This window comes from Coturnix japonica, chromosome Z (genome assembly GCF_054131305.1).
Source record: "Coturnix japonica strain WE chromosome Z, WE-NBRP24, whole genome shotgun sequence".
NCBI classification, from domain to species: Eukaryota; Metazoa; Chordata; class Aves; order Galliformes; family Phasianidae; genus Coturnix; species Coturnix japonica.
The window spans coordinates 52102467-52118456 of record NC_140702.1 but is presented as its reverse complement, the minus strand read 5'-3'; the positions used below and the strand labels follow the sequence as shown (position 1 = coordinate 52118456).

The 15990-nt window shown below is 31.5% G+C and overlaps 1 long non-coding RNA gene across 1 annotated transcript in view; it reads left to right on the top strand.

Annotated features, from left to right (window-relative positions):
• LOC146754065 (uncharacterized) overlaps positions 1–13741 on the top strand; it is a 51869-nt gene extending 38128 nt beyond the window's left edge. Inside the window, exons 2-3 of the long non-coding RNA XR_014939617.1 lie at positions 13240–13303; positions 13666–13741. This is a non-coding gene — a long non-coding RNA (uncharacterized LOC146754065). The remainder of the gene's footprint in view (positions 1–13239; positions 13304–13665) is intronic.
• Positions 13742–15990: the final 2249 nt, after the last annotated feature.

Below are 15990 nucleotides of genomic sequence, written 5' to 3'. Positions count from 1 at the left end.
CTTAACCTTTGCTTTCCTTTCTCTTATACTTTCCCTGCCTATATACATTCCTTTTCTTTATACTTTCATTTTCTGTATACTTTCCTTTCCTTAACACTTTCATTTCAATTCCTTTTTTTAAACTTACACTTTCCTTTCGTTTATACATTCCTTTCCTTTCCTTTCCTTTCATACTTACCTTTGCTTTCCTTTCTTTTATAAATTCCCTTCTTTTATAATTCCCTTCCCTTTGCATTATACCTACATTCCCTTTCTGTTCTGTAGCATTTTCCTTTAGACCTTCCTTTCCATTCCTTTTTTTTTTTTTTAAATTAACCTTGCCTTTCCTTTTTGTATACTTCCCTGTCCTTACAATTCTACATACATTTACTTTCCCTTATACATTGCTTTCCTTTCCACTATATCAACCTTTCCTTTCTCTTCTATTCCCTTCCTTTCCCTTCCTTTATACTTACCTTTGCTTCCTTTCTTTTATACTTTCCCTTCCTTTATACTTTCCATTCTCTTATACTTTCCTTTCCATTCCTATTTTTAAACTTACCCATTCCTTTCATTTATACTTTCTTTTCCTTTCCAATATACTTACCTTTCCTTTCCTTTCTTTTATACTTTCCCATCCTTTATACTTTTATTTATACTTTCCTTTCCTTTATACTTTCCTTTTCTGTATACTTTCCTTTCCTTTATACATTCATTTCAATTCCTATTTTTAAAATTAGCCTCTCCTTTCATTTATACTTTACTTTCCTTTCATACTTACCTTTGCTTTCATTTCTTTTATAAATTCCCTTCTATTATAATTCCCTTCTCTTTGCATTATACCTACATTCCCTTTCTGTTCTGTAACATTTTCCTTTAGAACTTCCTTTCCATTCCTTTTTTTTTTTTTAAATTAACCTTTCCTTTCCTTTTTTATATACTTCCCTATCCTTACAATTCTACATAAATTGTCTTTCCCTTATACATTGCTTTCCTTTCCATTATATCTACCTTTCCTTTCTTTTCTATTCCCTTCCTTTCCCTTCCTTTATACTTACCTTTGCTTCCTTTCTTTTATACTTTCCCTTCCTTTATACTTTCCATTCCCTTATACTTTCCTTTCCATTCCTATTTTTAAACTTACCCATTCCTTTCATTTATACTTTCTTATCCTTTCCAATATACTTACCTTTGCTTTCCTTTCTTTTATACTTTCCCTTCATTTATACTTTCCTTTTCTTTATACTTTCCTCTCTTTTATACTTTCCCTTCCTATATACATTCCTTTTCTTTATACTTTCCTTTTCTGTATACATTCCTTTCCTTTACACTTTCATTTCAATTCCTATTTTTAAACTTAGCCTTTCCTTTCATTTATATTTTCCTTTCCTTTCCTTTCATACTTACCTTTGCTTTCCTTTCTTTTATAAATTCCCTTCTTTTATAATTCCCTTCTCTTTGCATTACACCTACATTCCCTTTCTGTTCTGTAACATTTTCCTTTAGACCTTCCTTTCCATTCCTTCTTTTTTTTTAAATTAACCTTGCCTTTCCTTTTTAGATACTTTCCTATCCTTACAATTCAACATACATTGACTTTCCCTTATACATTGCTTTCCTTTCCACTATATCAACCTTTCCTTTCTGTTCTATTCCCTTCCTTTCCCTTCCTTTATACTTACCTTTGCTTCCTTTCTTTTATACTTTCCCTTCCTTTATACTTTCCATTCCCTTATACTTTCCTGTCCATTCCTATTTTTAAACTTACCCATTCATTTCATTTATACTTTCTTATCCTTTCCAATATACTTACCTTTCCTTTCCTTTCTTTTATACTTTCCCTTCCTTTATACTTTCCTTTTCTTTATACTTTCCTTTCATTTATACTTTCCTTTTCTGTATACTTTCCTTTACCTTACACTTTCATTTCAATTCCTATTTTTAAACTTATCCTTTTCTTTCGTTTCTACATTCCTTTCCATTCCTTTCATACTTACCTTTGCTTTCCTTTCTTTTATAAATTCCCTTCTTTTATAATTCCCTTCCCTTTGCATTATACCTACATTCCCTTTCTGTTCTGTAACATTTTCCTTTAGACCTCCCTTTCCATTCCTTTTTTTTTTAAATTAACCTTGCCTTTCCTTTTTTATATACTTCCCTATCCTTACAATTCTACATACATTGACTTTCCTTTATACATTGCTTTCCTTTCCATTATATCTACCTTTCCTTTCTTTTCTATTCCCTTCCTTTCCCTTCCTATATACTTACCTTTGCTTTCCTTTCTTTTATACTTTCCCTTCCTTTATACTATCCTTTTCTTTCTACTTTCCTTTCCTTTATACTTAACTTTTCTGTATACTTTCCTTTCCTTTACACTTTCATTTCAATTCCTATTTTTAAACTTAGCCTCTCCTTTCATTTATACTTTACTTTCCTTTCCTTTCATACTTACCTTTGCTTTCCTTTCTTTTATAAATTCCCTTCTTTTATAGTTCCCTTCCCTTTGCATTATACCTACATTCCCTTTCTGTTCTGTAACATTTTCCTTTAGACCTTCCTTTCCATTCCTTTTTTTTTTTTAAATTAACCTTGCCTTTCCTTTTTTATATACTTCCCTACCCTTACAATTCTACATACATTGACTTTCCTTTATACATTGCTTTCCTTTCCATTATATCTACCTTTCCTTTCTTTTCTATTCCCTTCCTTTCCCTTCCTATATACTTACCTTTGCTTCCTTTCTTTTATACTTTCCCTTCCTTTATACTTTCCATTCCCTTATACTTTCCTTTCCATTCCTATTTTTAGACTTACCCATTCCTTTCATTTATACTTTCTTATCCTTACCAATATACTTAACCTTTGCTTTCCTTTCTTTTATACTTTCCCTTCCTATATACTTTCCATTTCTTTATACTTTCCTTTCCTTTATACTTTCCTTTTCTGTATACTTTCCTTTCCTTTTCATTTTCATTTCAATTCCTATTTTTAAACTTACACTTTCCTTTCGTTTATACATTCCTTTCCTTTCATACTTACCTTTGCTTTCCTTTCTTTTATAAATTCCCTTCTTTTATAATTCCCTTCCCATTGCATTATACCTACATTCCCTTTCTGTTCTGTAGCATTTTCCTTTAAACCTTCCTTTCCATTCCTTTTTTTTTTTTTAAATTAACCTTGCCTTTCCTTTTTTATATACTTCCCTGTCCTTACAATTCTACATACATTGACTTTCCCTTATACATTGCTTTCCTTTCCACTATATCTACCTTTCCTTTCTGTTCTATTCCCTTCCTTTCCCTTCCTTTATACTTACCTTTGCTTCCTTTCTTTTATACTTTCCCTTCCTTTATACTTTCCATTCCCTTATACTTTCCTTTCCATTCCTATTTTTAAACTTACCCATTCCTTTCATTTATACTTTCTTATCCTTTCCAATATACTTACCTTTGCTTTCCTTTCTTTTATACTTTCCCTTCCTTTATACTTTCCTTTTCTTTATACTTTCCTTTCTTTTATACTTTCCTTTTCTGTATACTTTCCTTTCCTTTACACTTTCATTTCAATTCCTATTTTTAAACTTAGCCTCTCCTTTCATTTATACTTTACTTTCCTTTCATACTTACCTTTGCTTTCCTTTCTTTTATAAATTCCCTTCTTTTAAAATTCCATTCCCTTTGCATTATACCTACTTTCCCTTTCTGTTCTGTAGCATTTTCCTTTATACCTTCCTTTCCATTCCTTTTTTTTTTTTTAAATTAACCTTTCCTTTCCTTTTTTATATACTTCCCTATTCTTACAATTCTACGTACATTGACTTTCCTTTATACATTGCTTTCCTTTCCATTATATCTACCTTTCCTTTCTTTTCTAATCCCTTCCTTTCCCTTCCTTTATACTTACCTTTGCTTCCTTTCTTTTATACTTCCCCTTCCTTTATACTTTCCATTCCCTTATACTTTCCTTTCCATTCCTATTTTTAGACTTACCCATTCCTTTCATTTATACTTTCTTCTCCTTTCCAATATACTTAACCTTTGCTTTCCTTTCTCTTATACTTTCCCTGCCTATATACATTCCTTTTCTTTATACTTTCCTTTTCTGTATACTTTCCTTTCCTTAACACTTTCATTTCAATTCCTTTCTTTAAACTTACACTTTCCTTTCGTTTATACATTCCTTTCCTTTCCTTTCATACTTACCTTTGCTTTCCTTTCTTTTATAAATTCCCTTCTTTTATAATTCCCTTCCCTTTGCATTATACCTACATTCCCTTTCTGTTCTGTAGCATTTTCCTTTAGACCTTCCTTTCCATTCCTTTTTTTTTTTTTTAAATTAACCTTGCCTTTCCTTTTTTATATACTTCCCTGTCCTTACAATTCTACATACATTGACTTTCCCTTATACATTGCTTTCCTTTCCACTATATCAACCTTTCCTTTCTGTTCTATTCCCTTCCTTTCCCTTCCTTTATACTTACCTTTGCTTCCTTTCTTTTATACTTTCCATTCCTTTATACTTTCCATTCTCTTATACTTTCCTTTCCATTCCTATTTTTAAACTTACCCATTCCTTTCATTTATACTTTCTTATCCTTTCCAATATACTTACCTTTCCTTTCCTTTCTTTTATACTTTCCCATCCTTTATACTTTTCTTTATACTTTCCTTTCCTTTATACTTTCCTTTTCTGTATACTTTCCTTTCCTTTACACTTTCATTTCAATTCCTATTTTTAAAATTAGCCTCTCCTTTCATTTATACTTTACTTTCCTTTCATACTTACCTTTGCTTTCCTTTCTTTTATAAATTCCCTTCTTTTATAATTCCCTTCCCTTTGCATTATACCTACATTCCCTTTCTGTTCTGTAGCATTTTCCTTTAGACCTTCCTTTCCATTCCTTTTTTTTTTTTTAAATTAACCTTTCCTTTCCTTTTTTATATACTTCCCTATTCTTACAATTCTACGTACATTGACTTTCCTTTATACATTGCTTTCCTTTCCATTATATCTACCTTTCCTTTCTTTTCTATTCCCTTCCTTTCCCTTCCTTTATACTTACCTTTGCTTCCTTTCTTTTATACTTTCCCTTCCTTTATACTTTCCATTCCCTTATACTTTCCTTTCCATTCCTATTTTTAGACTTACCCATTCCTTTCATTTATACTTTCTTCTCCTTTCCAATATACTTAACCTTTGCTTTCCTTTCTCTTATACTTTCCCTGCCTATATACATTCCTTTTCTTTATACTTTCCTTTTCTGTATACTTTCCTTTCCTTAACACTTTCATTTCAATTCCTTTTTTTTAACTTACACTTTCCTTTCGTTTATACATTCCTTTCCTTTCCTTTCATACTTACCTTTGCTTTCCTTTCTTTTATAAATTCCCTTCTTTTATAATTCCCTTCTCTTTGCATTATACCTACATTCCCTTTCTGTTCTGTAACATTTTCCTTTAGAACTTCCTTTCCATTCCTTTTTTTTTTTTTAAATTAACCTTTCCTTTCCTTTTTTATATACTTCCCTGTCCTTACAATTCTACATACATTGACTTTCCTTATACATTGCTTTCCTTTCCACTATATCAACCTTTCCTTTCTGTTCTATTCCCTTCCTTTCCCTTCCTTTATACTTACCTTTGCTTCCTTTCTTTTATACTTTCCCTTCCTTTATACTTTCCATTCTCTTATACATTCCTTTCCATTCCTATTTTTAAACTTACCCATTCCTTTCATTTATACTTTCTTATCCTTTCCAATATACTTACCTTTCCTTTCCTATCTTTTATACTTTCCCTTCATTTATACTTTCCTTTTCTTTATACTTTCCTTTCTTTTATACTTTCCCTTCCTATATACATTCCTTTTCTTTATACTTTCCTTTTCTTTATACATTCCTTTCCTTTACACTTTCATTTCAATTCTATTTTTAAACTTAGCCTTTCCTTTCATTTATATTTTCCTTTCCTTTCCTTTCATACTTACCTTTGCTTTCCTTTCTTTTATAAATTCCCTTCTTTTATAATTCCCTTCCCTTTGCATTATACCTACATTCCCTTTCTGTTCTGTAACATTTTCCTTTAGACCTTCCTTTCCATTCCTTTTTTTTTTTTAAATTAACCTTCCCTTTCCTTTTTTATATACTTCCCTATCCTTACAATTCTACATACATTGACTTTCCCTTGTACATTGCTTTCCTTTCCACTATATCAACCTTTCCTTTCTTTTCTATTCCCTTCCTTTCCCTTCCTTTATACTTACCTTTGCTTCCTTTCTTTTATACTTTCCCTTCCTTTATACTTTCCATTCTCTTATACATTCCTTTCCATTCCTATTTTTAAACTTACCCATTCCTTTCATTTATACTTTCTTATCCTTTCCAATATACTTACCTTTCCTTTCCTTTCTTTTATACTTTCCCATCCTTTATACTTTCCTTATCTTTATACTTTCCTTTCCCTTTTTCCTTTCCTTTTCTGTATACTTTCCTTTCCTTTACACTTTCATTTCAATTCCTATTTTTAAAATTAGCCTCTCCTTTCATTTATACTTTACTTTCCTTTCATACTTACCTTTGCTTTCCTTTCTTTTATAAATTCCCTTCTTTTATAATTCCCTTCTCTTTGCATTATACCTACATTCCCTTTCTGTTCTGTAACATTTTCCTTTAGAACTTCCTTTCCATTCCTTTTTTTTTTTTTAAATTAACCTTGCCTTTCCTTTTTTATATACTTCCCTATCCTTACAATTCTACATACCTTGACTTTCCATTATACATTGCTTTCCTTTCCATTATATCTACTTTTCCTTTCTTTTCTATTCCCTTCCTTTCCCTTCCTTTATACTTACCTTTGCTTCCTTTCTTTTATACTTTCCCTTCCTTTATACTTTCCATTCCCTTATACTTTCCTTTCCATTCCTATTTTTAAACTTACCCATTCTATTCATTTATACTTTCTTATCCTTTCCAATATACTTACCTTTGCTTTCTTTTCTCTTATACTTTCCCTTCATTTATACTTTCCTTTTCTTTATACTTTCCTTTCTTTTATACTTTCCCTTCCTATATACATTACTTTTCTTTCTACTTTCCTTTTCTTTATACATTCCTTTCCTTTACAATTTCATTTCAATTCCTATTTTTAAACTTAGCCTTTCCTTTCATTTATATTTTCCTTTCCTTTCCTTTCATACTTACCTTTGCTTTCCTTTCTTTTATAAATTCCCTTCTTTTATAATTCCCTTCCCTTTGCATTATACCTACATTCTCTTTCTGTTCTGTAGCATTTTCCTTTAGACCTTCCTTTCCATTCCTTTTTTTTTTTTTTTAAGTTAACCTTTCCTTTCCTTTTTTATATACTTCCCTATTCTTACAATTCTACGTACATTGACTTTCCTTTATACATTGCTTTCCTTTCCATTATATCTACCTTTCGTTTCTTTTCTATTCCCTTCCTTTCCCTTCCTTTATACTTACCTTTGCTTCCTTTCTTTTATACTTTCCCTTCCTTTATACTTTCCATTCCCTTATACTTTCCTTTCCATTCCTATTTTTAGACTTACCCATTCCTTTCATTTATACTTTCTTCTCCTTTCCAATATACTTAACCTTTGCTTTCCTTTTTTTTATACTTTCCCTGCCTATATTCATTCCTTTTCTTTATACTTTCCTTTTCTGTATACATTCCTTTCCTTTACACTTTCATTTCAATTCCTATTTTTAAACTTAGCCTTTCCTTTCATTTATATTTTCCTTTCCTTTCCTTTCATACTTACCTTTGCTTTCCTTTCTTTTATAAATTCCCTTCTTTTATAATTCCCTTCCCTTTGCATTATACCTACATTCCCTTTCTGTTCTGTAACATTTTCCTTTAGACCTTCCTTTCCATTCCTTTTTTTTTTTTAAATTAACCTTCCCTTTCCTTTTTTATATACTTCCCTATCCTTACAATTCTACATACATTGACTTTCCCTTATACATTGCTTTCCTTTCCATTATATCTACCTTTCCTTTCTTTTCTATTGCCTTCCTTTCCTATCCTTTATACTTACCTTTGCTTCCTTTCTTTTATACTTTCCCTTCCTTTATACTTTCCATTCCCTTATACTTTCCTTTCCATTCCTATTTTTAAACTTACCCATTCCTTTCATTTATACTTATCCTTTCCAATATACTTACCTTTGCTTTCCTTTCTTTTATACTTTCCCTTCCTTTATACTTTCCTTTCCTTTATACTTTCCTTTTCTTTATACTTTCCTTTCCTTTACACATTCATTTCAATTCCTATTTTTAAACTTAGCTTCTCCTTTCATTTATACTTTCCTTTCCTTTCCTTTCATACTTACCTTTGCTTTCCTTTCTTTTATAAATTCCCTTCTTTTATAATTCCCTTCCCTTTGCATTATACCTACATTCCCTTTCTGTTCTGTAGCATTTTCCTTTAGACCTTCCTTTCCATTCCTTTTTTTTTTTTTTAAATTAACCTTGCCTTTCCTTTTTTATTTACTTCCTTATCCTTACAATTCTACATACATTGACTTTCCTTTATACATTGCTTTCCTTTCCATTATATCTACCTTTCCTTTCTTTTCTATTCCCTTCCTTTCCCTTCCTTTATACTTATCTTTGCTTCCTTTCTTTTATACTTTCCCTGCCTTTATACTTTCCATTCCCTTATACTTTCCTTTCCATTCCTATTTTCAAACTTACCCATTCCTTTCATTTATACGTTCTTCTCCTTTCCAATATACTTAACCTTTGCTTTCCTTTCTTTTATACTTTCCCTTCCTATATACATTCCTTTTCTTTATACTTTCCTTTTCTGTATACATTCCTTTCCTTTACACTTTCATTTCAATTCCTATTTTTAAACTTAGCATTTCCTTTCATTCATATTTTCCTTTCCTTTCCTTTCATACTTACCTTTGCTTTCCTTTCTTTTATAAATTCCCTTCTTTTATAATTCCCTTCCCTTTGCATTATACCTACATTCCCTTTCTGTTCTGTAACATTTTCCTTTAGACCTTCCTTTCCATTCCTTTTTTTTTTTAAATTAACCTTCCCTTTCCTTTTTTATATACTTCCCTATCCTTACAATTCTACATACATTGACTTTCCCTTATACATTGCTTTCCTTTCCATTATATCTACCTTTCCTTTCTTTTCTATTCCCTTCCTTTATACTTACCTTTGCTTCCTTTCTTTTATACTTTCCCTTCCTTTATACTTTCCTTTTCTTTATACTTTCCTTTCCATTATACTTTCCTTTCTTTTGTACCTTCCTTTCCTTTATACTTTCCTTTCCTTAGCATACCTTTATACTTTCGTTTATACTTTGCTTTTCTTTCCTTTCATTTATTTTTTTCTTTCCTATGTATTTGGTATTTTTTTTCTTATTTTCTTCCTTCCCCCCCTTACCCCTTTTTTTTCTGTTCTTATATATTTTTTATTTCGTTTTCTTTTTTTTTTCCTTCCCCCCCCCCTTTTTTCTTCTTTTCTCTTTACTTTTTCCTTTTTGTTCTACTTATTTTTCTTGCCTTCTTTCCTTATCCTTTGGCTTTTTCTTCCCCTTTTTGTTTTATTTTTCTTCCCCATTTTCTTTTCCGTCTCCTTTTTCGATTCTTTTTCTTCCCAAATCTTTCTCTATTTTCTTCCCTGTTTTTTTCCCTCCTCTTTCTTCCCCTTTTATCTTTACTTTCTCCTGTTTTACGTTTTTTTTCCCTGTGTCTTTTTCTTTACCTTTTTCTTCTCTACCTCCATTTTGTTTTTCTTCTTTCTTGCTTTCTTTTTAATTTTCATTTTCTTTACATTTTTCTTCCACTTTTCTCATTATTTTTTATTTCTTGCTTTTCTTCCCTCTCCCCCCCCCCCAACACCCACCCATCCACATTTTGTCTTTTGCTTCCTCCTTTTAAAATCTTGATTGTTTTTTTCTTATTTTCTTCCCTTCTCCCCCCTTTTTTTGTTCCCATATATTTTTTACTTGTTTATGTTTTCCTCTTCCTTTTCCATCCCCTCCCCCCCCATTTTTCTTTTGCTTTTGGTTCTTCTTAACCTGTTTTTCTTTACTTCCCTCTTTTTGTTCTCCTTTCTCTATTTAATTTTCATTTTCTCTTCCCCCTTTCCTTTCCTCTTTTTTCTTGCTCCTTTTTTTCTTCCCCTTTATGTTTCCCTTTCTCTTTCTTTCCCTTTATCTTTTTTTCTCTTTTTTCTTTTATTTTCCTGTTTTTTCTTTCTTTACTTTTTCTTTTTTTCTTCTTCTTGTTCTTCCCTTCTTTCCTTTTGCTTTTGCTTCTTCTTCCCCTTTTTGTTTTATTTTTCTTCCCCATTTTCTTTCCCTTCTCCTTTTTCTATTCTTTTTCTTCCCTATTATCATTTTTCTTCTATTTTCTTCCCTGTTTTCTCCCCTCTTTTTTCTTCCCCTTTTATCTTGACTTTCTCCTGTTTCATGTTTTTTTCCCTATTTCTTTTTTTTTAACTTTTTCTTCCCTATCTTTATTTTTCTTCTTTCTCGCTTTTTTCTCTTTTTAATATTCGTTTTCTTTCCATTTTTCTTCCCCTTTTCTCATTCTTTTTTATTTCTTGATTTTCTTCCCTCTTTTCTTTTTACCCCGACCCATTCTTTGTCTTTTTTTTCTTTTTAAAGTTTGATAATTTTTTTTTCTTCTTCTCTTCCCTTCCCCCTTTTATTATAGCCCATATATTCTTTACTTCTTTTCCTTTTCCTTTTCCAATCATTCCCCCACCCCCCACCCCCTATTTTCTTTAGCTTTTGTTTCTTTTTACCCTATCTGTTTTACTTTCGCTTCCTCCTTTTCTGTTCTCTTTTCTCTTTTTCTTCCCTATTTAATTTTCTTTTTTGCTTCCCCATTTCCTTCCCTCTTTTTTCTTGCTTTTTTTCTTTCCCTTTATGTTTCTTTTTCTTCTTTTCTTCTCTAATCTTTACCTTTTTCTTTTTTTTATTTTCTTTTCTTTTTCCTTTTTTTTCTTTTTTCTTTTTTCTTTTTTCCATTGTTTTCCTTTTTTTTCTTTTCCTTTCTTTTTTTATTCTTTTCTTCTTCTTTTCTTTTTCTTCCCTTCTTTCCTTTCGCTTTTACTTTCTCTTCCCCTTTTTGTTTTTTCTTCCCCATTTTTTCCCTTCTCCTTTTCCTATTCTTTTTCTTCCCTATTATCATTCTTCTTCTATTTCCTTCCCTGTATTCTTCCCTCTTTTTTCTTCCCTCTTTTTTTCTTCCTTTTATCTTTACTTTCCCCCTTCTGTTTCCTGTTTTTTATTTCTCCTATTTCTTTTCCATTACCTTTTTTCCCTATCTTCCCCCTTTTCTATTCCCTTTTCTCTTTTTCTTCACTGTTTAATTTTCATTTCCTCTTTCTTCCCCCTTTCCTTCCCTGTTTTTTCTTGCTCTTTTTTTTTCCTTCCCCTTTATGTTTCCTTATTGCTTTCTTTCTCTTTCCCTCTCTCTTTCGTATTCCCTTTCTTCTTCACTTCCCTCTTTTCTTTACTCTTCATTCCTTTCTTTTTCTTCTTCTTCTTTTTCTTCCTTTTCTTTGCCTTCTTTTTTTTCACTTCTTTCATTTTCCTTTTGTTCATTTCTCCTGTTTTTGTTTTTCTTTTCTTCCCCATTTTCTTTTCCTTCTATTTTTTATATTCTTTTTCTTCCCTATTATCATTTTTCTTCTTTTTTTCCCCGTTTTCTTACCTTTACCCCCCCCAATTTTATTTTTGTCTTCCCTCTTCTATTTCCTTTTATCTTTCTCCTATTACTTTTTTTTCTCTTTTTCTTTTCTTTTTTTTTTATATTCTTTTCTTCCTTTTCTTTTTTCCTTTCTTTTTTCTATCCTCTTTCCATTTTCTCCCCTCCCCTCTCCTCATTTCTTTTTTTTCCCTCTCTTTCCCTTTCTTTCCCTTTTCCTTTCTCTTTCCCTTTCCCTTTATTTCCCTTTCCCTTCCCTTTCTCTTCTTTTCATTTCTTTTAATTTTTTTTCTTCTTTGACTTCGCTTCTTTCCTTTTGCTTTTGTTTTTTCTTCCCCTATTTTTTTCTTCCTCATTTTCTTTCCCTTCTCCTCTCACTATTCTTTTTCTTCCCAACTATCATTCTTCTTCTATTTTCCTCCCTCTTTTCTTCCCCCTTTATTCTTCCCCTTTTATCTTTGCTTTCCCACTTCTCTTTCCCTTCCCTCCCCTTTCTTTCCCTTTACCCCCTTCTATCCCTTTCCCTTTCTTTTTTCTTATTTTCTTGTCTTTATTTTATTCTTTTCTTTTGCTACCCTATTTTTCTTCTCTATTTTTTCTTCTTTTTTCTTTTTCTTTTTCTCTTCTTTTTTCTTTTTCTATTTTCTTTTGGCTTTGCTATTACCTTATCCTTTTTGTTTTTCTATATCTTCCTTTTTTTCCCTTTATTCTATTCTTCTTTCTCTTTTCTATCCCTATTATTTTTTTCCTTTTTCATTAACTTTTTCCTTTTTCTTTATCTTTTTTTCTTTTTTTTTCTTTCTTTTCTGTTGCTCTTTCTTCTTGTTCCTTTTTCTTTTATTTTTTTCTGCTGCTTTTTCTTCTTGTTTCATTGATTTTCCTTTTCTTTTGCTTTTTAAATCTCTCTATTTTTCCTCTCCTTTTTTTTCTTTCTCTTTTTCTTCCCTTGTTTCTTTTTTATCCCAGTTTTCTTCACCTTTTTCTTTCATCTTCTTCCCCTTCTTCATTTCCTTTACTTTCCTTTTTTTTTTTACTTTTAAAGCACAATTACTTCATGAAATGATACTTCTCGATGTACAAACAGATATAAAAATATCATCGGATACCTATTTGCGCTGTTCTCACAATCATAGAGTAGCCATCAGTAGCTTTGGTTTTGGTAAAAAAAAAAAAAAAAAAAGAAAAAAAAATCTGCAGGACTGTCGTACAAATACTGGTGATGGGAGATGGAGGGGTGATATTCTGGCCATCAGTGACCTTTCCCTTCCATTTCCCCCACTTATTTTCTTTTGCTTTTGGTTCTTCTTACCCTATTTGTTTCTCTCTTCCTTCCCCCTTTTCTGTTCTCCTTTCTCTTTTTCTTCCCTATTTTCTCTTCCCCCTTTCCTTCCCCCTTTTTTCTTGCTCTTTTTTTTTACTTCCCCTTTATGTTTCCCTTTCCCTTTCCTTTTATTTCCCTTTCCCTTTATTTCCCTTCCCTTTTTCTTTTCTCTTTTCTATTCTTTTCTTTGGGGAAGCTGTATTTATGTTGTATTTACTTTGGTATTTATCTTACCTTTTTAGAGGAGTTGTGCCTGCTTCTGCTTCTTCAAAAAGGAACAGGGAGCTCTACAGTAGAAGCCTGAAGGTGAGGTGGGCTGGCCTCTCTGCCTGCCTGTGCTCCTTCCTTCCCCCTGGAAAGTTTATCACATGTGATTTTGATAGGCTTCTTCTTACCCTATTTGTTTTACTATTCCTCCCCCCTTTTGTGTTCTCCTTTCTCTTTTTCTTCCCTATTTAATTTTCATTTTCTCTTTACTTCCCCCTTTCCTTCCCTCTTTTTTCTTGCTCTTTCTTTTTCTTCCCCTTTATGTTTCCCTTTCCCTTGATTTCTTCTTTCCCTTCCCCTTCCCTTTTCTTTTCCCCTTCTGTTTCTTCCCTTACTTCCCTTCTTTTTTGGGAAGCTGTATTTATCTTGTATTTACTTTTGTATTTATCTTACCTTTTTAGAGGTGTTGTGCCTGCTTCTGCTGGCTTCAAAAAGGAACAAGGAGCTCTACAGTAGAAGCCTGAAGGTGAGGTGGGCTGGCCTCTCTGCCTGCCTGTGCTCCTTCCTTCCCCCTGAAAAGATCACCACATGAGATTTTGATAGGATTCTTTTTATTCTATTTGTTTTTCTTTTCCTTCCATCTTTTCTGTTCTCCTTTCTCTTTTTCTTCCCTATTTAATTTTCATTTTCTCTTTTCTTCCCCATTTCCTTGCCTCTTTTTTCTTGCTTTTTTTTCCTTCCCTTTTATGTTTCTCTTTCTATTTATTTCCCTTTCCTTTCCTCTTTCCCTTTCTCCTTCCTTTCCTTTCTCTTTTCTTTTGTACTCTTTACTTTTTTTCTTCTTCTTTGTCTTCCATTCTTTCCTTTTGCTTTTGCTTTTTCTTCCCCTATTTGTTTTTTTTTCTTCCCCATTTTCTTTCCCTTCTCCTTTTACTACTCTTGTTCTTCCCATTATCATTCTTCTTCTATTTTCTTCCCTGTTTTCTTCCTCTTTTCTCTTCTCCTTTATCTTTGCTTTCCCCACTTCTGTTTCCCTTCCCCTTTATGTTTTCTATTTCCTTTCCTTTTCCCTTTCCTTTTTTCTTTTATTTTTCTTTTTTTTTTCTTCCTTATTATTCTTCTCTATTTTTTCTTCTTTTTTCCATTTTCTTATTCTCTTCCTTTTTCTTTTTCTATTTTCTTTGGTTTTGTTTTTCCTTATCCTTTTTGTTTTCTTTATCTTCCTTTTTTCCCTTCCCTTTATTTATTTCTTTCTTTCTTTTTTTCCCTATTTCATTTTATTTTTTCCTCTCTTTCATTAACTTTTTTTTTTTTCATTTTCTTTTTCTGTTGCTTTTTCTTTTTGTTTCTTTTTTCTTTTTCTCTTGCATTTTCTTATTCTATTGTTTTTCCTTTCCTCTTGCTTCTTTAAATCTCTCTATTTTTCCTCTCCTTTTTTTTTTTTCTTTCTCTTTTTCTTCCTTATTTCTTTTTTTTACTCTATTTTCTTCACCTTTCTCTTTCACCTTCTTCCCTTCTTTTCCATTCCCTTACTTGCCTTTTTTTTAAAAAAAAGCACAATAAATTCATGAAATGACACTTCTCGACGTACAAACATATATAAATATCATCTGATACCTCTTTGCGCTGTTCTCACAATCATAGAGTAGCCATCAGTAGCTTTGATTTTGGGAAAGAAAGAAAGAAAGAAAGAAAGAAAGAAAGAAGAAGAAAGAAAGAAAGAAAGAAAGAAAAGAAAGAAAGAAAAGAAAGAAAGAAAGAAAGAAAGAAAGAAAGAAAGAAAGAAAGAAAGAAAGAAAGAAAGAAAGAAAGAAAGAAAGAAGAAAGAAAGAAAGAAAGAAAGAAAGAAGAAAGAAAGAAAGAGAGAAAGAGAGAAAAGAGAAGGAAAGAAAGAAGAAAGAAAGAAGGAAAGAAAGAGGAAAGAAAGAAGGGAAAGAAAGAGGGAAAGAAAGAGGGAAAGAAAGAGGGAAAGAAAGAGGGAAAGAAAGAGGGAAAGAAAGAGGGAAAGAAAGAGGGAAAGAAAGAGGGAAAGAAAGAGGGAAAGAAAAGAGGGAAAGAAAGTGGGAAAGAAAGAGGGAAAGAAAGAGGGAAAGAAAGAGGAAAGAAAGAGGGAAAGAAAGAGGGAAAGAAAGAGGGAAAGAAAGAAGGAAGGAAAGAAGGAAAGAAGGAAAGAAGAAAGAAGGAAGGAAGGAAAGAAGGAAAGAAGGAAAGAAAGAAAGAAAGAAAGAAAGAAAGAAAAGAAAGAAAGAAAAGAAAGAAAGAAAGAAAGAAAGAAAGAAAGAAAGAAAGAAAGAAAGAAAGAAAGAAAAAGAAAGAAAGAAAAAGAAAGAAAGAAAGAAAAGAAAGAAAGAAAGAAAGAAAGAAAGAAAGAAAGAAGGAAGGAAGAAAGAAAGAAAGAAAGAAAGAAAGAAAGAAAGAAATCTGCAGGACTGTGGTACAAATAATAGTGATGAGGGATGGAGGGGAGATATCCTGGCCACCTCTCCCTTCCATTTCCCCACCTTTATTTCTTTTGCTTTTGGTTCTTCTTAAACTATTTGTTTTCCTTTTCCTTCCCCCTTTTCTGTTCTCCTTTCTCTTTTTCTTCCCTATTTAAGTTTCTTTTTGTCTTTACTTCCCCTTTCCTTCCCTCTTTTTTCTTGCTCTTTGTTTTACTTCCCTTTATGTTTCCCTTTCCCTTTATTTCCTTTCCCTTTCTCTATCCCTTCCCTTTTTCTTTTCTCTTTTCTATTCTTTTCTTTGGGGAAGCTGTATTTATGTTGTATTTACTTTGGCATTTATCTTAC